General features: G+C 48.3%; 1 protein-coding gene across 1 annotated transcript in view; it reads left to right on the plus strand.

Moving 5' to 3' along the window:
• Window positions 1-21596, plus strand: part of LOC144819163 (uncharacterized) — a 517380-nt gene that overhangs the window by 495311 nt on the left and 473 nt on the right. The gene's annotated exons all lie outside the window — the stretch shown is intronic.

Below are 21596 nucleotides of genomic sequence, written 5' to 3' on the forward strand. Positions count from 1 at the left end.
GCGTTATTAGGAATGAAAATGCAGCAAATAGATCCGATGACTCTACATGCTCCTCCTCTATCGGCCAGTATGACGTCAAGAACGAGACGATTTTGGAGCACGACAAATCTCATAGCAGATTGCTCTTCAGTTAAGTTACCTAGAGCAGAAGTAGTCTCATTCACTACTGCTTCAAGGGTTCTGGTTAACCTACGTATTAACTTACTATTCTGGATAGGTCCTATAAAGAAGAAGAAACCTTTATTAAAGTCTGTATACTGTTCTAGAGCAGTTTCAGTTTGATCGACAATTGGGGACTCGATCTCCCTTCTATGTCTGACGTGTACTAGATGTGTGTTTCTGTGATAATCAGATGGGGCTAGAAAAACTGGTGGCAGTAGGAAGGCAATATAACATGTTCCATCCCAATCGAGGGGCAGACGAACATATGCGGTCTGACCACAAACAAAATAAGAATGACGTGAGGCTTTGAAAATAGATTTCCCACTGTCACTATACTCGACAGTAGTAGTACAATCACTATGTCCTACATGTGCGGAACCATTCTTTCTGACACATAATTCGCCTTTGACTGGTAGTACTGAAATAGCAGGTAAATCTGGAGTAGTATCAGACTGCACATTCAGGACCATAAAATTCGAAGAATAATTACCTAAATCATATACTTCATTTTCTAGATCTAACCCTGTTCTATGGGAGAGACCTTGCTTGTCTGGAAAACATGTTCTATTCAGAAGGGACATATCATTTGAGGATGACGTTAACGTGGACCATGCTCCACACGAACCATTATGTGAAAACGGATAAGGAAAGAGTGGCAGAACTCCCTTCGGAGTCTGGAAAGGGGGGAGTCGACCACACACCCAACAATTAGTGGCATTGCTGGTCTGGTGTGAATAGTGTAACATTCTAATGAATGTGTTATTGTGCATAGCAAGACGATAGGATAGCTCGTGAGGAGGCAGATCACTAAATGTGTGCTCTACTGTAGTATTAGAAAACATATGTACATGTGAAATTGGAAAACATAAATGTAAAGCATAACTTGTGCAGGTAACCATAAGACTCAAAAATAACAGGAAACTTAGAACAATAATACATCTTTTAGAGTTTTGACTAACTCTCTCACTATGGGGGTCTATCTCATACATGTCAGGAACCTGTCTAACCGTTTCACCCGAGAGGGACTTAGACAATTAAACTGGCTGACTTATTTTACTAGACCGGAGCTTCTCTTTATACTCCTGTTGCGGAGTTTTTTCTAGCAGGGGAACTTTGAGTTCAGAGTCTGTTTTTAGGCAGTCTTTAGGAATAAGGCAGTCCTTAGCAAAAGTCTTTTCTCGTAATCCATGGAACTTCTTTATATGGCTGAGGTGGACCCACCCCTTCCTGCCTTCAAGTTTTACGGCGGTCCTTGTTGTTAGCAAGATCATGCGAGGCTCCTTCCAGCGGGGCTCCAGCGGACTTGAACGATCAAAATTGCACGAGATCACCGGGAATGACTTCATGTGGTTTCACCTCGGTGTTGTCTGGAAATGCGGCGGCAACCTGTGAACGACAAGAGTGTAGGGCAGACATCAAGGAAGCTAGGTAATCTGTCAGCATATTACTGGAAACATCTGTAATACTGCGGGGTCTAGGTGTACCCCACATGTTTGGGGGGCGGCCGAATATGACCTCATACGGGGACAGACCTGATCTGGAATGTGCAACCATCCTCATATAAAATAAAGCAACTGGCAGGGCAACTAGCCAGTCTACACCTTTTTCTTTACATACTTTGGCGATGCGGATTTTCAGAGTCTGATTATGTCTCTCTACGAGACCGGCTGCTTCAGGATGGCGCACACAATGGAACTTCCACTGGTACCCTAACAGAAGGGAAACATATTTCATAAGCTCAGATGAGAATGGCTGGCCGTTATCTAAATAAACGACCCTAGGGAGTCCATAGCGGGGAAAGAACTCACGAACCAACTGCCTGGCAGTGGTCGCAGCTGTGTAATCTGGAACTGGATATGCTTCTGTCCACCTGGACAAAGCGCATACAACTACGAGGACATACTTGAAACCTCGACATCGCTCCATCTGAATATAATCCATCTGGAGGACTTCAAAAGGGTGGTCAGGAGGTTGGAATCCACCTTGTTCCACCGGGACACTTTTACCTGGATTGAACTGACAACATATCATGCAGGTACGGACTTTCTGCTTGGCTGCAGCTCGTAAGTGCTTGTTGAACCAAAGGTTCTGAATACTGTCTAACATAGCTTTTTCTCCTAGATGTGCTGGACTATGTGCGGTATTGATAATGACTTGAACCATAGAGTCGGGGAGAAACCATGTGGCTTTTCCCTTCGTCAACCATCCTTGATCTGTCTGGACCCCTCCTTGTTCGGACCATTTCTTGATTTCTTCGGGAGTAGCATGTAACTGTATGTCTATGACATCTTGTGTAGGGTCCTTAACTGTCATACAAGTAGTCTGATCTGGAGTGAGTGTCTGTGTCGTGTTAACTGGAATGTCTGGAGCCTGAGCTGTAAGCTTGGCTGTTCGATCTGCTAGATCGTTACCTTGGGAAATGATGTCAGTGACTTTCGTATGTGCTTTGCACTTCATGATAGCGATAGCTGTCGGTAAATGTATTGCATCTAACAGAGCTTGAATGAGGAGACCATGCTGAATCTTGGTTCCATGAGAAGTCATGAAACCTCTCTCCTGCCAGAGCACTCCAAAGTCGTGTACGACTCCGAATGCATAACGTGAATCTGTGTATATGTTTACTTTCAGGTTCTTGGCACGTATGCAGGCTTGGGTCAGAGCAACTAGCTCTGCTGCCTGAGCAGACAGGGTGTCAATACGATGTGTTTCTATAACTTCGGTTTCAGTAGTCACTGCATACGCGGCTACTAGTTCTCCTGTACTTGTTCTCATACATGAACCATCCACATAAAGTGTCAGGTCGGGATTAGGTAATGCAATGTCTGTCAGATCTTGTCTTGGCTTAGTCATAGTGTTAACAACTTCCACACAGTCATGTGTGGCAGAATTTGAAGTAACTGACGGTAACAGTGTAGCTGGATTTAGGATGTTGCAGCGTCTGATTTCTATGTGTGGCTGGAACAGTGTCAGTTCATAACCTGTTAAACGTGCAATTGTCAAGTGCTGAGTCTGTGTTCGGTTTAAGAGAACTTCCACGGAGTGTGGAACTTGTACTGTCAGGGAGTGTCCTAACACTATGGAATCACTTTGTCTACAATAAGAAGTGAGGCCAATAAAAGCTCGTACCTCCTTCTGTGTCTTAATGCCTAACAAATTTTCTGGACATGATTTCGTGAGTAGCAAATCAGTAGTTCGGGACAATGGACCAACTTCTAGAGTAACTGGTTTCGAAATTTCATTAACAATTGGCTTTTCTGAAAATCCAAGGGAAACATTTTTAGAGCCTGAGAGCGGAGCCCCTGGAACCTCGTCATGACTGATGGTAGTCCTACTTGCCCCTGTATCAATCAAAAACTTTCTGTCTTTCCCTAATACTTGACTGTGTACATAGGGACCCTCTTGATCTACAGGTATCTCAATGAGAGGCAAGCCTACCTCCCTCTCTAGGCTGTTTCATGAATACTGTTGATACTCTGGATACTCTGACTGGGCATACTGGTACATTTGCTGTGTAACATGCTGTGTTGCAGCGATAGGCTGCGGTGCTGGAACTGTCTGTTGTGCATTCTGTGGTGGCTGAGAAATCTGTGAAACTTGTTCTTGTCTAGGCGGACGTGGTCTTTCTTTAGTTATACCAGTAGCTATGTTGTGTTTCAGAACTGCACACTCGTTTATAAAATGACCTGGCTGTTTACAATAATTGCAAGTCCCTTTAAAGGGAGCTGCAGGATGACTGGCTTGATTCGGACCCCTCTTCTGACTGTCTTGTGGAACAGATTGTGCAACTAATACTTTCATTTTCGTGTCTTTCATACGTCTCCTTTCGTGTTCTTGCTCTTCCCTGATTCTGTTCTGGTGATACTGGAGCATTTGTAACATTTGTGACGGAGTATTAGCTTGCCAACTACTTTTGACTTTTAATACTCGATTTTTAACTTGTGGACTTGAATTCTCGACTAGTTTGGTAACAAAAAGATGAGGGTACGATTCACTACTCGTTTTCAGACCACTGTTAATAATAAAACATTTTTCAAATCTAGAATAAAAATCACTAGTGTCTTCATCTTGTTTCTGTTTACAGGCTGAGATTGCATCCCAATCTTCCTTTTTCGTGGCTAATAACCTTGGCAAAACCTGTATCAATAACTCGGGCAATTCTTTAACTTTACCCCCAAGACCGGTACCTGGTACTCGGGAAGTATCTTCAGCTTCTAGAGCTGTCCAATCTATCTTTTTCTCTCCCACCTCCCATTCTTTTTCCTTGAGTTTTTCATATACCCCTGCGGGCAACAGGACCTTTAACATTTTAATGATATCAGGATACGTGTATTCTCCCATACGGAGCATGTCTTTTAATTCTCGATGGAACCCTGCTGGATCTTTGTCGTGACAGGGAATTAACTTCTTCATCTCTAAGAGTTCCATCTTGGTGATAGGGGTGTAAACAAATACTCGTTCTAGATCACCACCCGCTGTCCTAACTGGGTGTACTTCTCGTAACGGATGCTGTCTATCTATGTAAAATGATTTACTTTCTGGAGGTGGGACATGAACAAAATGCGGATTCAGAAACGTTCGATATTTGTGGCGCTGTTCTAGAATGACGCTAATTAAATCGGTACCTAGACCTTTCCATCTGTACTGGAGTAACTTGTTCAAAACATCATGTAACGGACCTGGATCAGAATGCTGTTCCTCATACAGCGTAATGAGGTGCTGGATCATATACATACCCACCAGTCGCTGCTCGGCTGGGGGCAGTTTCAGAAACATTTGTGCCACTATTTCGTCTGGAAAAGTGGTAGAATCAGTAGTCCATCAGACTGCTGATCGGGCTAGTTCTTGTTCATGCATGGTACTAAGTTCACTATAACCGATTCGTGATTTCAGAATGTGATCGGTAACTTGAAATACTTGCTCAAGAGAACCTTGTTCTGGTGCTGGAGGAGGGAAAGCTTTCTTGTGTTCTAGGCGTGAATGTCGGTCGGGAAGTCTAGTTCTACCTACATACGCTGTTCTGGAGGGATTCTCGTCGTCTACCTCTTCGGTATCAGAGTTGTCTTCTTTCTCGGTTACTCGTGCTGCTTCTCGTTTCTCGTGTAACTTTATTATTTCCCTACGGATTTTCTTGTTTTTCTGATTTCTTTTTCGGTTCTTCTATGAGATTCTTTGCGCCATAACTCGATGGCATCTTTCTGGGACTGTCTGTGTTGGACACTGCCTCGTGGCGTGGGCCTACCCCTCCCACATGGCGGGCCCCGGACGACATCGGGCCGCCGTCGATCTGCTGTCGACCCCCCTGACACGAACATTCCCGAACTCGCAAGGAGGGCCGCCCCCTGGCAACCTACGGCTCTCCCTCTTCCTGGCCCCCGGCGGGCCCTGCTCGCCAACGCCGCCGGTCCAGCAACCATGCCTGGCCCCATCTCTGGCCCGACTCCATCTTGGGCCCATCCCGTCCCGAGCACGTGGCAGCCGCCACCCTGGCCCCGGCCCCAGCGAAGCCCCGACATCGGGGCACCAAGATCCTCCCAGGTGGTCGAGTGGCCACTTGACAGATCCGAGAGGCGGGAAGTTTCGATGGCCCTCCAGCCATCCCCGGATGCCTGGTATCGATCGCCCTCCAGCCTCCCTGGGCGCTGGCTCCACCCCCCTGCTGGGTGTCTGGACACCTTCATCCCGGCCCCTCTGACCCCCAGGCGCGAGGGTCCGGACATCAAAGGACTCCAGTCCTATATCTGGGCCAGCCCTGGATCAGGACGGGAGTTGTATCTGGAGTCGAAGCCCTGCTGACCTCGTCGCGGCTGATCCTGATCCGGACTCTTGCACCTGGAACTATCTTCGAGGCCCTGCTGACGCTGTCGCGGCCTGTCCAAGCTGACTTACCTTTGAGGCCCTGCTGACGCTGTCGCGGCCTGTCCAAGCTGAACTACCTTTGAGGCCCTGCTGACGCTGTAGCGGCCTGTCCAAGCTGACTTACCTTTGAGGCCCTGCTGACGCTGTCGCGGCCTGTCCAAGCTGAACTACCTTTGAGGCCCTGCTGACGCTGTCGCGGCCTGTCCAAGCTGAACTACCTTTGAGGCCCTGCTGACGCTGTCGCGGCCTGTCCAAGCTGAACTACCTTTGAGGCCCTGCTGACGCTGTCGCGGCCTGTCCAAGCTGAACTACCTTTGAGGCCCTGCTGACGCTGTCGCGGCCTGACCAAGCTGAACCACCTCCGAGGCCCTGCTGACACTGACGCGGCCTGAACCCTTGAACTATCCACGCACCAGTGGGTGCCAAGACTGTCCCGCTACCCCCTTTTCCCCCGAGATCAAGACCTTACGGATCCCTCGATCCTTGCTGCTATCCTGCCAAGAACTTGCTTTGAGTACTTATATAAAGATTCTTGTGAACCTCCTTCCGGTGTAGTGTCTATCTGTACGTAGTGTGATTACCCTGCTGTTACGAGTGTAGGAGAGGAGCCTCGCCAAGGAGGCCTCCCTACGGCTCTCGGCCTATTCTATACAGAGAGGTGGGTCTCGGGGCGGACAGTCAGACACCTTCTGTCTCCCCTGGGGTCGCCTTTCCAACAGTCTGGATTTCTTTTTCCATAATGCTTCCTCTACTCGCATGATGCACTCGGCATCCCATGTACCTGACATGGGCCATCTATATTTCTCTTCTAATTCCTTGGTGTAATCCACCCATAAGTCTAGATATAATATGGCACTTAAGCCATGCTTATGATACATAAAATGACCTGGACTGTCCCTAGGCGGGACAGGAACTGCTTCCTCGAGCAATCCTTTTCGGGTTTTTAACTGACGCAACTTAGAGAATAGAGGCATTCTAAACTTGAATCTGAACACAATACAATACACAATAAACACAATAATGACTGGAAAAACAAATCACTCATACCACGACATTGAAAACACATTAAACGACATTTAAAATAACAGTTCGGACAGAATATTACCTGGTATACTGAGAACAGAACACATGAATTTCTCGAGAACGAAACTTACTAGAATGACTAGATGCACTGCTAAAACAGTACGAAACTTACCGGTCCCATAAAGAGACACGTCAGGACCCGCATCCACCTAGATGGACACTTCGTGTTGGATCTGTGTACCCAAACCCACGGACCAGAGACAATTTAATTGACCCTGTCTAGATACTACCCCAGCAACGGTACTCACCGGGCAGCAAGTACGGAAGGCCTCGGACTGGACTGGACTGCTACGACGACGGACTACGAACTTCGGACTTCAGTTACAGGTGGGCCTCCGGATACCTCGGACCTTGGACTCTCGGCTTGGGCTCTGGTCGGGACTCGCCGCGTTCCTCACCGCCTCGTCTGGATGCTGGACCGCAACCTCCGTCTCCTCCGTGGGCCTGAGGGATACTTGAAGCAGAAATATCTGCACGTGCACGGTATGGTTCCGTCACGGCTGTAGAGGATCAGGGGGCCTGCGTGGCTTCGCCGGCGCGTGGGGAAAGGGCAAGTCCCTATTCGGGCGCCATTATGTGGTAAATAAATAATTAATTACCGGTACTATTTTTCAATACAATCAATAAAACAGGTAGCTCAATAAATAAGAGTCAGGATTCGGGGTATCTTGAGTCGACAGGCTTTAATCAGGCATAAAGGACAGGAACAGGTCAGCCTGCACGGGAATGAAATGAAGGCAGCTGCCGGGGAATGGGAATGAGAACCGGACAAGGGAATCAGGGTAAGGGATGGGGGACTTTTTGTAACAGTTCACAGTATATATATAAAAACAATTGCATTACATTCAATACAGTAGGCGTAGCAGTAGGCGTGACTCGTAGCAGTCGCGAAAGATAAGGGCAAAATGATGTAACAAGAAGGCGTGTACAGGGCGTATACATAGACATGTGATGCAAACGTAACAGAAGTGTCATAAACGGGGCGGAAACATGGAGGGGGCTACCTGAGCAGCTGGGACCTTTAACCTAGTGGTGCGCGCAAACGGGCAATGACGTGTTACCAGGGAACTGGGGGCTATGACTTCTGCGCTAGAAGAGGAGACTAAAGTCTGGAGTGTCAGAGCGACATGTACCCAAGGCATATCTGGTATCTGGTGTTTGGAGTACATGTTGATAGAATCCAAAAGTTATCAGGGCAAAGGCTACTAGACATTAAGACTGGTGCATGCATAATTCTACATGTATTGCGTGTGCGAGGAATATTCTATGAATATTAATACAGTATTTCTCTTACATGGAGACAGAAAGGCTAGACCATGACTGAAACTATTGATGCGATGCAGTAGCTTAGGAATGCAGAGAAGGAGGGCTGGACTGATAACTGGAAGCATAACATACTCTTGGCAGACTGGCAGGCAGAGCCAGGCCGGGCCGGGCACTGTGAGGCAGAAAGTAAGCGAAGGGTCAGGGATGCAGGTGGGGGCTGTATCGCTTCTCGGAGAGGTTTCAGGAGACAGGAGCTGAATCTGAGTCCGGGCCCTTTTTGAGGCCTAGAAACGGGGACAATTCAATGAATTAACATGCACACTGTAAAATGTGGCAACGTAGGTTTACATAGGCCTAATATTCGTTGTTTTCACGAAGACTGGAAACTGGCATACTAGAGATGGACACAACTATAATTGCGTCTTTAATCGATCATAGGGGAATACATGCATATCGATCATGCACATATAGCATAAGATGGGGAACACGTAGGCACATACAACATGGCAAAATTTACTTTTCCACAAGCTGGTGTCTAGAAGGATGAATGGAGCGGGTGTCTAGAAGGATGGATGGAACAGGTGTCTAGAAGGATGGATGGAGCTGGTGTCTAGAAGGATGGATGGAGCCGGTGTCTAGAAGGATGCATGAAGTGAGTGCCTAGAAGGATGGATGGAGCTGGTATCTAGAAGGATGAATGGAGCGGGTCGTTAGAAGGATGGATGGAGCTGGTGTCTAGAAGGATGGATGTAGCCAGGGCCTAGAAGGATGGATGGAGAGGGTGTCTAGAAGGATGGATGGAGCTGGTGTCTAGAAGGATGGATGGAGAGGGTGCCTCGAAGGATGGATGGAGCTGGTGTCTAGAAGGATGGGTGGAGAGGGTGTCTAGAAGGATGGATGGAGCCGGTGTCTAGAAGGATGCATGAAGTGAGTGCCTAGAAGGATGGATGGAGCTGGTATCTAGAAGGATGAATGGAGTGGGTGCCTAGAAGGATGGATGGAGCTGGTGTCTAGAAGGATGGATGGAGCCGGTGTCTAGAAGGATGGATGGAGCTGGTGTCTAGAAGGATGAATGGAGTGGGTGCCTAGAAGGACGGATGGAGCTGGTATCTAGAAGGATGAATGGAGTGGGTGCCTAGAAGGATGGATGGAGCTGGTGTCTAGAAGGATGGATGGAGCCGGTGTCTAGAAGGATGCATGAAGTGAGTGCCTAGAAGGAAGGAAGTAGCTGGTACCTAGAAGGATGGATGGAGCTGGTGCCTAGAAGAATGGATGGAGAGGGTGTCTAGAAGGATGGATGGAGTGGATGCCTAGAAGGATGGATGTAGCAAGGGCCTAGAAGGATGGATGGAGAGGGTGCCTAGAAGGATGGATGGAGCTGGTGTCTAGAAGGATGGATGGAGAGGGTGTCTAGAAGGATGGATGGAGCCGGTGTCTAGAAGGATGCATGAAGTGAGTGCCTAGAAGGAAGGAAGTAGCTGATACCTAGAAGGATGGATGGAGCTGGTGTCTGGGAGGATGGATGGAGCTGGTGTCTAGAAGGATGGATGGAGGTGGTGTCTGGGAGGATGGATGGAGCTGGTGTCTAGAAGGATGGATGGAGGTGGTATCTAGAAGGATGGATGGAGCTGGTGCCTAGAAGGATGGATGGAGAGGGTGTTTAGAAGGATGGATGGAGAGGATGCCTAGAAGGATGGATGGAGCTGGTGTCTAGAAGGATGGATGGAGAGGGTGTCTAGAAGGATGGATGGAGCCGGTGTCTAGAAGGATGCATGAAGTGAGTGCCTAGAAGGATGGATGGAGCTGGTATCTAGAAGGATGAATGGAGTGGGTGCCTAGAAGGATGGATGGAGCTGGTGTCTAGAAGGATGGATGGAGCCGGTGTCTAGAAGGATGGATGGAGTGGGTACCTGGAAGGATGGAATGAGCCGGTGCCTAGAAGGATGGATGGAGCTGGAGTCTAGAAGGATGGATGGAGCTGGTGTCTAGAAGGAAGGATGGAGCTGGTGTGTTGAAGGATGGATGGAGAGGGTGTCTGGAAGGATGGATGGAGTGGGTGCCTAGAAGGATGGATGGAACTGGTGTCTAGAAGGATGGATGGATGGATGGAGCTGGTGTCTAGAAGGATGGATGGATGGATGGAGCTGGTGTCTAGAAGGATGGATGGATGGATGGAACAGGTGTCTAGAAGGATGGATGGAGAGGGTGTTTAGAAGGATAGATGGAGCGTGGTCTAGAAAGATGGATGGAGCTGGTATCTAGAAGGATGGATGGAGTGGCTGCCTAGAAGGATGGATGGAGCTGGTGTCTAGAAGGGTGGATGGAGAGGGTGTCTAGAAGGATGGATGGAGTCGGTGTCTAGAAGGATGCATGAAGTGAGTGCCTAGAAGGATGGATGGAGCTGGTGCCTAGAAGGATGGATGGAGCGGAGGACTAGAGGGATGGATAGTGTGGTTGCCTAGAAGGATGGATGGAGCCAGGGCCTAGAAGGATGGATGGAGCGGGTGACTAGAAGGATGGATGGAGAGGGTGCCTGGAAGGATGGATGGAGCCAGTTACTAGAAGGATGGATGGAGCGGGGGACTAGAAGGATGGATGGAGAGGGTGCCTGGAAGGATGGATGGAGCTGGTGTCTAGAAGGATGGATGGAGCTGGTGTCTAGAAGGATGGATGGAGCTAGTGTTCTAGAAGGATGCATGAAGTGAGTGCCTAGAAGGATGGATGGAACAGGTGTCTAGAAGGATGGATGGAGCTGGTGTCTAGAAGGATGGATGGAGCCGGTGCCTAGAAGGATGGATGGAGCTGGTGTCTAGAAGGATGGATGGAGAGGGTGTCTAGAAGGATGGATGGAGCCGGTGCCTAGAAGGATAGATGGAGCTGGTGTCTAGAAGGATGGATGGAGCTAGTGTTCTAGAAGGATGCATGAAGTGAGTGCCTAGAATGATGGATTGAGCTGGTGTCTAGAAGGATGGATGGAGCTAGTGTTCTAGAAGGATGCATGAAGTGAGTGCCTAGAAGGATGGATGGAACAGGTGTCTAGAAGGATGGATGGAGCTGGTGTCTAGAAGGATGGATGGAGCTGGTGTCTAGAAGGATGGATGGAGAGGGTGTCTAGAAGGATAGATGGAGCTGGTGTCTAGAAGGATGGATGGAGCTAGTGTTCTAGAAGGATGCATGAAGTGAGTGCCTAGAATGATGGATTGAGCTGGTGTCTAGAAGGATGGATGGAGCTAGTGTTCTAGAAGGATGCATGAAGTGAGTGCCTAGAAGGATGGATGGAACAGGTGTCTAGAAGGATGGATGGAGCTGGTGTCTAGAAGGATGGATGGAGCTGGTGTCTAGAAGGATGGATGGAGCCGGTGCCTAGAAGGATAGATGGAGCTGGTGTCTAGAACGATGGATGGAGCTAGTGTTCTAGAAGGATGCATGAAGTGAGTGCCTAGAATGATGGATTGAGCTGGTGTCTAGAAGGATGGATGGAGCTAGTGTTCTAGAAGGATGCATGAAGTGAGTGCCTAGAAGGATGGATGGAACAGGTGTCTAGAAGGATGGATGGAGCCGGTGCCTATAAGGATAGATGGAGCTGGTGTCTAGAAGGATGCATGAAGTAAGTGTCTAGAAGGATGGATGGAGCGTGGCCTAGAAAGATGGATGGAGTTGGTGTCTAGAAGGATGGATGGAGAGGGTGTCTAGAAGGATGGATGGAGCTGGTGTCTAGAAGGATGGATGGAGCTGCTGTCTAGAAGGATGGATGGAGCTGGTGTCTAGAAGGATGGATGGAGTCGGTGTCTAGAAGGATGGATGTAGCCAGGGCCTAGAAGGATGGATGGAGACGGTGCCTAGAAGGATGGATGGAGCTGGTCTCTCGAAGGATGGATGGAAAGGGTGTCTAGAAGGATGGATGGAGTGAGCGCCTAGAAAGATGGATGGAGCTGGTGTCTAGAAGGATGAATGTAGCGGGGTTCTAGAAGGATGGATGGAGATGGTGTCTAGAAGGATGAATGGAGCGTGCCTAGAAGGATAGATGGAGCCGGTGCCTAGAAGGATGGAAGGAGAGGGTGCCTGGTAGGATGGATGGAGCCGGTGTCTAGAAGGATGGATGGAGCCGGTGTCTAGAAGGATGGATGGAGTGGGTACCTGGAAGGATGGAATGAGCCGGTGCCTAGAAGGATGGATGGAGCTGGAGTCTAGAAGGATGGATGGAGCTGGTGTCTAGAAGGAAGGATGGAGCTGGTGTGTTGAAGGATGGATGGAGAGGGTGTCTGGAAGGATGGATGGAGTGGGTGCCTAGAAGGATGGATGGAACTGGTGTCTAGAAGGATGGATGGATGGATGGAGCTGGTGTCTAGAAGGATGGATGGATGGATGGAGCTGGTGTCTAGAAGGATGGATGGATGGATGGAACAGGTGTCTAGAAGGATGGATGGAGAGGGTGTTTAGAAGGATAGATGGAGCGTGGTCTAGAAAGATGGATGGAGCTGGTATCTAGAAGGATGGATGGAGTGGCTGCCTAGAAGGATGGATGGAGCTGGTGTCTAGAAGGGTGGATGGAGAGGGTGTCTAGAAGGATGGATGGAGTCGGTGTCTAGAAGGATGCATGAAGTGAGTGCCTAGAAGGATGGATGGAGCTGGTGCCTAGAAGGATGGATGGAGCGGAGGACTAGAGGGATGGATAGTGTGGTTGCCTAGAAGGATGGATGGAGCCAGGGCCTAGAAGGATGGATGGAGCGGGTGACTAGAAGGATGGATGGAGAGGGTGCCTGGAAGGATGGATGGAGCCAGTTACTAGAAGGATGGATGGAGCGGGGGACTAGAAGGATGGATGGAGAGGGTGCCTGGAAGGATGGATGGAGCTGGTGTCTAGAAGGATGGATGGAGCTGGTGTCTAGAAGGATGGATGGAGCTAGTGTTCTAGAAGGATGCATGAAGTGAGTGCCTAGAAGGATGGATGGAACAGGTGTCTAGAAGGATGGATGGAGCTGGTGTCTAGAAGGATGGATGGAGCCGGTGCCTAGAAGGATGGATGGAGCTGGTGTCTAGAAGGATGGATGGAGAGGGTGTCTAGAAGGATGGATGGAGCCGGTGCCTAGAAGGATAGATGGAGCTGGTGTCTAGAAGGATGGATGGAGCTAGTGTTCTAGAAGGATGCATGAAGTGAGTGCCTAGAATGATGGATTGAGCTGGTGTCTAGAAGGATGGATGGAGCTAGTGTTCTAGAAGGATGCATGAAGTGAGTGCCTAGAAGGATGGATGGAACAGGTGTCTAGAAGGATGGATGGAGCTGGTGTCTAGAAGGATGGATGGAGCTGGTGTCTAGAAGGATGGATGGAGAGGGTGTCTAGAAGGATAGATGGAGCTGGTGTCTAGAAGGATGGATGGAGCTAGTGTTCTAGAAGGATGCATGAAGTGAGTGCCTAGAATGATGGATTGAGCTGGTGTCTAGAAGGATGGATGGAGCTAGTGTTCTAGAAGGATGCATGAAGTGAGTGCCTAGAAGGATGGATGGAACAGGTGTCTAGAAGGATGGATGGAGCTGGTGTCTAGAAGGATGGATGGAGCTGGTGTCTAGAAGGATGGATGGAGCCGGTGCCTAGAAGGATAGATGGAGCTGGTGTCTAGAACGATGGATGGAGCTAGTGTTCTAGAAGGATGCATGAAGTGAGTGCCTAGAATGATGGATTGAGCTGGTGTCTAGAAGGATGGATGGAGCTAGTGTTCTAGAAGGATGCATGAAGTGAGTGCCTAGAAGGATGGATGGAACAGGTGTCTAGAAGGATGGATGGAGCCGGTGCCTATAAGGATAGATGGAGCTGGTGTCTAGAAGGATGCATGAAGTAAGTGTCTAGAAGGATGGATGGAGCGTGGCCTAGAAAGATGGATGGAGTTGGTGTCTAGAAGGATGGATGGAGAGGGTGTCTAGAAGGATGGATGGAGCTGGTGTCTAGAAGGATGGATGGAGCTGCTGTCTAGAAGGATGGATGGAGCTGGTGTCTAGAAGGATGGATGGAGTCGGTGTCTAGAAGGATGGATGTAGCCAGGGCCTAGAAGGATGGATGGAGACGGTGCCTAGAAGGATGGATGGAGCTGGTCTCTCGAAGGATGGATGGAGAGGGTGTCTAGAAGGATGGATGGAGTGAGCGCCTAGAAAGATGGATGGAGCTGGTGTCTAGAAGGATGAATGTAGCGGGGTTCTAGAAGGATGGATGGAGATGGTGTCTAGAAGGATGAATGGAGCGTGCCTAGAAGGATAGATGGAGCCGGTGCCTAGAAGGATGGAAGGAGAGGGTGCCTGGTAGGATGGATGGAGCCGGTGTCTAGAAGGATGGATGGAGAGGGTGTCTAGAAGGATGGATGGAGCTGGTGTCTAGAAGGATGGATGGAGAGGGTGCCTAGAAGGATGGATGGAGCTGCTGTCTAGAAGGATGGATGGAGCTGGTGTCTAGAAGGATGGATGGAGCTGGTGTCTAGAAGGATGGATGGAGCTGGTGTCTAGAAGGATGCATGAAGTGAGTGCCTAGAAGGATGGATGGAGCTGGTGTCTAGAAGGATGGATGGAGCCGGTGCCTAGAAGGATGGATGGAGCTGGTGTCTAGAAAGATGGATGGAGAGGGTGTCTAGAAGGATGCATGAAGTGAGTGCCTAGAAGGATGGATGGAACAGGTGTCTAGAAGGATGGATGGAGCATGGCCTAGAAAGATGGATGGAGCTGGTGTCTAGAAGGATGGATGGAACTGGTGTCTAGAAGGATGGAATGAGCCGGTGCCTAGAAGGATGGATGTAGCTGGTGTCTAAAAGTATAGATGGAGAGGGTGTCTAGAAGGATGGATGGAGCTGGTGTCTAGAAGGATGGATGGAGCTGGTGTCTAGAAGGATGGATCGAGTGGGTGCCTAGAAGGATGGATGGAGCTGGTGTCTAGAAGGATGGATGGAGCCGGTGTCTAGAAGGATGGATGTAGCCAGGGCCTTGAAGGATGGATGGAGAGGGTGCCTAGAAGGATGGATGGAGAAGGTGTCTAGAAGGATGGATGGAGTGGGTGTCTAGAAGGATGGATGGAGAGGGTGTCTAGAAGGATGGATGTAGAGGGTGTCTAGAAGGATTGATGGAGCTGGTGTCCAGAAGGACAGATGGAGTGGGTGCCTAGAAGGATGGATGAACTGATTGCCTAGAAGAATGGATGGAGCGGGTGTTTAGAAGGATGAATGGCGCTGGTACCTAATCGATGGATGGAGCGCGTGCCTAGAAGGATGGCTGGACCTGGTGTCTACAAGGATGGATGAAGCAGGTGTCTAGAGGTCCTGTACCATTACACACACGCGCTGCCTTTGCAGGCTGCGTGTCTTGGTGCAGAACGAAAAGTCGACATGGCACACATCCCCGTGTACTATGCCTACAACCTACTGCCCTGGCATAGGTCAGGCACTCCTCTAGCTCGGTGCACTATACCAGTGATGAGGGTACAGGTGCATGAGCCCTGTACCCCGATAATGTCTAAGTCCATTCTTACTAGACCAAAAAGACATGCCTGAACTGATATGTAGATTAAACAATAAATTTTACTCTATAAGGTAGAAAAACTAATTTCAACCTGAGATGTTGCTAACAAATAGCGATTTATTCATTCAATTTGAGAGTAATTTTTTACAAGAAATTTTTCATTTTATATACAATACTACACCATTATTTCATACAAAACTCATTCGACTAGTCATCCATATCACAATCATGCAAAATCAGACATCCATATGTACACAGAACTAAGGAGTAAAGAATTGCCAGGGGGGAAAAGAACGTAATGGTAGGAAGGAAAAAACAAAGGTTGCTCAAACAATAAACATCTGTAATATACCATATATATATATATATACACTAGGAGATTAATCACAATCAGCTTAAATGATGGAACACACTGTATATACGCAAATTAAAGCATTCAAGTTGTTACTTTTTGGATTTTTGAATTTAAAGAGAGCAACACTTTGTACAGGGGCCTACGCGTTTCGAGTCCTATACAGTGGGGGGACTCTCATCAGGGCCAAAGGAAATATCCTACTGGTCTGCAAGGCAAACTTGGAGACGCCGAACGAGATGAGGATATTTCTGTCATCAGGAGTCAAGCACACAAATCAAATTATTCTTCAAAATACGATTGGGACGCCCTTCAACTGAGCCCCGGTGCTGCCTTTGCACAGGCCACCTTCCCGGACCTCGTCTGTGCCTACTTGTTCGACTCAACAGTGGAGAACAACTCTGTCTCTGACCCTGGGGGTCCGCTCAGATCGAGCGAGTGTGACCACGCCATTTTCAAAGCAGAGCGCTACCGGCTGCGCCTATACATTCTACACCCTTTAAGTGGCCTTGCAGACCAGTAGGATATTTCCTTTGGCCCTGATGAGAGTCCCCCCACTGTATGGGACTCGAAACGCGTAGGCCCCTGTACAAAGTGTTGCTCTCTTTAAATTCAAAAATCCAAAAAGTAACAACTTGAATGCTTTAATTTGCGTATATACAGTGTGTTCCATCATTTAAGCTGATTGTGATTAATCTCCTAGTGTATATATATATATATGGTATATTACAGATGTTTATTGTTTGAGCAACCTTTGTTTTTTCCTTCCTACCATTACGTTCTTTTTCCCCCTGGCAATTCTTTACTCCTTAGTTCTGTGTACATATGGATGTCTGATTTTGCATGATTGTGATGTGGATGACTAGTCGAATGAGTTTTGTATGAAATAATGGTGTAGTATTGTATATAAAATGAAAAATTTCTTGTAAAAAATTACTCTCAAATTGAATGAATAAATCGCTATTTGTTAGCAACATCTCAGGTTGAAATGAGTTTTTCTACCTTATAGAGTAAAATTTATTGTTTAATCTACATATCAGTTCAGGCATGTCTTTTTGGTCTAGTGTGTATAAGTGCTCAGCCTAACTGATTAGGAGCCAACTCTTCGTTGTTCATATAAGTCCATTCTTAGACATTGTAAGTGAAGTGCTGCCATTAAGAGTATATGGTGCTGGGAGTTTGTCACTACGAACTCCACAGCACGATAATGGCTGCACTGAAAACTGAGAAGTTTGGTATGAAACTTCTCAGCACATTAAACCCACACTGATGTATGGGATTTAATGAACAATGCACACAGAGGGAATCTTAGAGATGCCCCCTGAAAACTAATCCACCACTAGTGTCCAGACTGAGTGGCTGTTTTCAGCTGCCACAACCAGACATATTTCTGGACCCCTGGGTCAAGAGCTTGCCGCTCTCTGGGGCCTTAAACAATGCACACCCTGGGAGAAGGTGCCAAACCTTCTTCCCCAGGATGGGCAGGGTTCACGAAGGGGAAGCTTTAAAGGCTTGCCATCTTGGTGAGCTTCCTAAGGCAGATTGCTCCTTTCAGCCACTGGTCTCCAATCGTTCTGACCCCCAACTTGGGCGGGAGAACCTGCGGGAAAAACAAGTGCGGAAGAGAGGTGTTCCCACCGCTGCCAACTCCACCCCTCAGGTGGAGGAGGTGAGGTGAAGCACAACTCCTAGTCCACGCCATCTAGAAGATGGGGGTACTCAGACAACCAGGGACAGGCACATGCCCCCTCCCACTGGAGGGTGGCATAATAGGGGGTGTACCTATCTCAGGGAAGGGACCCATTTTACCTTTTACCTACCTGAAACACACCTAAATCTAGTATTTAGGGGCACCCTGAACCATGCTTCCTCAGATTCAGACAAGAAACAAGAAGAAAAGAAGAAGAAGGACCGATCATCCGGGCAGCAGCGTCCCCTTGAACCTGCTCTTGTAAAATCCTGGTGTGTCCTGCAGTCAACAACCTTGAAAACCCCAGAGGACCAGCCTGCCTTCACTTCCAAAGACTGCTTCTCCTGTGAACACCGGATTAGTTCAACTGCATTCTCTGGCAGCAGCTGGAGACCGCAAATTCACCCCACTCTTAACCCGCTGTCCCCGGCCCAAGCTCGTGGGCAAACGAGTAGGTCCCCCTGGTGATCCTGACCCGAGATCCAGTGACCCCTGACCTACCTCAAACCTCCAGCCGACGCCTGAAGTCTTAATCCAGAGACCCTCCCTAACCCCTGCACCCGATGCCCCACAGCCTTGTGTGCCCAAACCGACAGTGTCTAACTGACTCCTAACATCCCAACTAAGCATGGGCGGATTTTGCGGATCCACGATTCGCGGATTTGTGTATTCACGGATCGTGGATCCGCAAAATCCGCGGATTTTGCGGATTTGCGTACCCGCGGATTTGGGGCGGGGCTTCCATGCGAGTGCTGATGGCTGTTGTGTGTATAAAAGGTCAGAGACCGATCAGAGCAGCAGATGAAAGATACAGTCCTCTGGGTAGATGTATAGTGCTTTTACTACACTACAGCTGCCTAAAGTGCCAGAGAGTTGTCTACAGAGACCAGGTGTGTGTTACTATGCAATTGCGCCGAAGGGCGCAGGGGTCCCTTGAGTGATCTGCCCATCATAGTGGGTAAATGGCGGGAAGACGGTGCACACCGCGAGTGTGTGGGCGGGGCCAAACGGACGGCGCTTCCATGCGAGTGCACATGCCTCTTGTGTGTATAAAAGGTCAGAGACCGATCAGAGCAGCAGATGAAAGATACAGTCCTCTGGGTAGATGTATAGTGCTTTTACTACACTACAGCTGCCTAAAGTGCCAGAGAGTTGTCTACAGAGACCAGGTGTGTGTTACTATGCAATTGCGCCGAAGGGTGCAGGGGTCCCTTGAGTGATCTGCCCATCATAGTGGGTAAATGGCGGGAAGACGGTGCACACCGCGAGTGTGTGGGCGGGGCCAAACGGACGGCGCTTCCATGCGAGTGCACATGCCTCTTGTGTGTATAAAAGGTCAGAGACCGATCAGAGCAGCAGATGAAAGATACAGTCCTCTGGGTAGATGTATAGTGCTTTTACTACACTACAGCTGCCTAAAGTGCCAGAGAGTTGTCTACAGAGACCAGGTGTGTGTTACTATGCAATTGCGCCGAAGGGCGCAGGGGTCCCTTGAGTGATCTGCCCATCATAGTGGGTAAATGGCGGGAAGACGGTGCACACCGCGAGTGTGTGGGCGGGGCCAAACGGACGGCGCTTCCATGCGAGTGCACATGGCTCTTGTGTGTATAAAAGGTCAGAGACTGATCAGAGCAGCAGATGTAGAGACAGAAGCTCCTGGTCACATAACAGCACGGGGATTGCGCTCGTGAAGGTCAAAGATGCAAAGGCCTTTGTCCAGCGTCACAGCTGATTTTCGACGGTATATTTGGGAAGAAGGCACACCTGCCCAGCCTCCACAACGCTCACGATTGTTTTTGGGCAGATGAATGAGTCACAGTTAATCGGTATTATTCCATTCCTGGTCTGTTGTAACTAATTTACGATGGCGCCGGCAAGCTGCCAGCGCCATCCTAAAATAGTTACAAAATTAGCTTCAACAGGAAGCTCTAATAGATTAAATAAAGCAGGCGCTCGATGACCTGCTTTATCTTATCTATTAGAGCTTCCTGTTGAAGCTAATTTAGTAACTATCTTAGGATGGCGCTGGCAGCTTGCCGGCGCCATCGTAAATGAGTTACAACAGGCCAGGCATGGTTGAACTTTTGCCCCCGGAATCCGCCGCTCACGGATTGCGAATTTTCGGCAAATTCGCGAGAGTTCGCGGATCGCGAATTTACCGAAAATTCGCAAAATCCGCGATCGGAGCGGATTTAGCGCTCATGCTTAATCCCAACTTACCTCTCAATGTGGTGGTCACACCCAGATGTCCTTCATCTCCCTGCCTGCAGTTAATTTTAAAACCGGAGGCTCTCCATTGGAAACAACTGGGCATACAAAGTCAAAACAGCACCCTCCATCCGGCTGCCCTAGTGCCGCTGAGGGTGCACCTTTGGTGCTAATTTGTTTCCCCATTTACCCTGAGTTAAAGTCCAGGAGCTTTTCTCCCGCAACCCAGTGGCCTACTTGCCAGCAGCCACCAACCTGAGGCCCCTTATCCCCCATTGTATAACATAGTGTGGTATTGGGTTTCAACAGACCTACATACTCTGCAAAAACTCTTCATACCTTTATGAGAGAAATTGGCACGGAAACTGAAAATGCAAAAGACAAGCTTATTAAGACCCCATGGGGTGGTGGTACAATCCCACAGCACCCTTCGGCAATGCAAGAAGTATCACACCGAACATCGAATGCATGGCTTCTTTTATACAGTTTACAGGAATTTGAAAAGTAGGTGGGACACACTTTACACAATTTAGGTACATATAAGGGCATTTTTGGAACACAGCCAACTTGTGGGAGGAGCTTAGTACCACTGGTCAGTTTGGAGAACATTCCTAAGCAGTGACCGATCATTAACCTTGAAAGCTCGAATACGCATGCGCAAGCTCGACCATTAACAAAAATAGCCAATTGCTGGGCAGACTAAATGGTCATCGGGAGAGAGAAAGGACAAAAGGGCATGCTGACCACGAGGCAACGCATTCACTCAAAATGGAAGCCAGGAATACAAAATGGCCTCCGGAATACAGTTAAGCTAACAAAGGAACGTTTGTGTAGCTGAAGCGAATGCTAACCCGATCGCTGTCAAATTACGACAATAGGGCCTCAACACTCTGCACCCAGCTGCCCTAGTGTCGCTGAGGGTACAACAAGAGTGCATCACTGACCCTGGGAGACCCCTGAGTCTAACCTCAGAACCTCAACTCCCACTACCGAATACTTACCTCAGAACCGATACCACTATTTTCCTCCATAGGATAACATTGACACTTTTTCGTGAAAAAGTTTCAAAGTGTGGAATTTTGAAACCTAAAGAAATTCTTTTAAATTGTACGATTTACCAAAAACACTTTTACTCACCTGTTTCCAGGAAATGTCCCAGCGCTGCATTCAGGCATAAAGCACTGAGTAAGAAAATTAATCCAAAAATATCCTACCTGCTATTTTACTGAAAATCCCATTCAAGTACATGTACTGTATTTACAAGTCACTGCATTTTTCTGAAACAATAGTGTAAGTCAAACCATAGTACATTTACAATTGCAATTGAACTGTTTTTCAATCAGCATTTATTACTGTAAGGTACTTATTGCTTACCTGTGCCAAGCTTGCGTGTTTCTAGAAATAAAATAACTAAAAGAATATTTTTATACAAAAACAAATGGTCTGAGGTTCAGTCTTTGAGTGTGTGAATTCATTTGCTGACT

Source organism: Lissotriton helveticus, chromosome 2_1 (genome assembly GCF_964261635.1).
Source record: "Lissotriton helveticus chromosome 2_1, aLisHel1.1, whole genome shotgun sequence".
NCBI classification, from domain to species: Eukaryota; Metazoa; Chordata; class Amphibia; order Caudata; family Salamandridae; genus Lissotriton; species Lissotriton helveticus.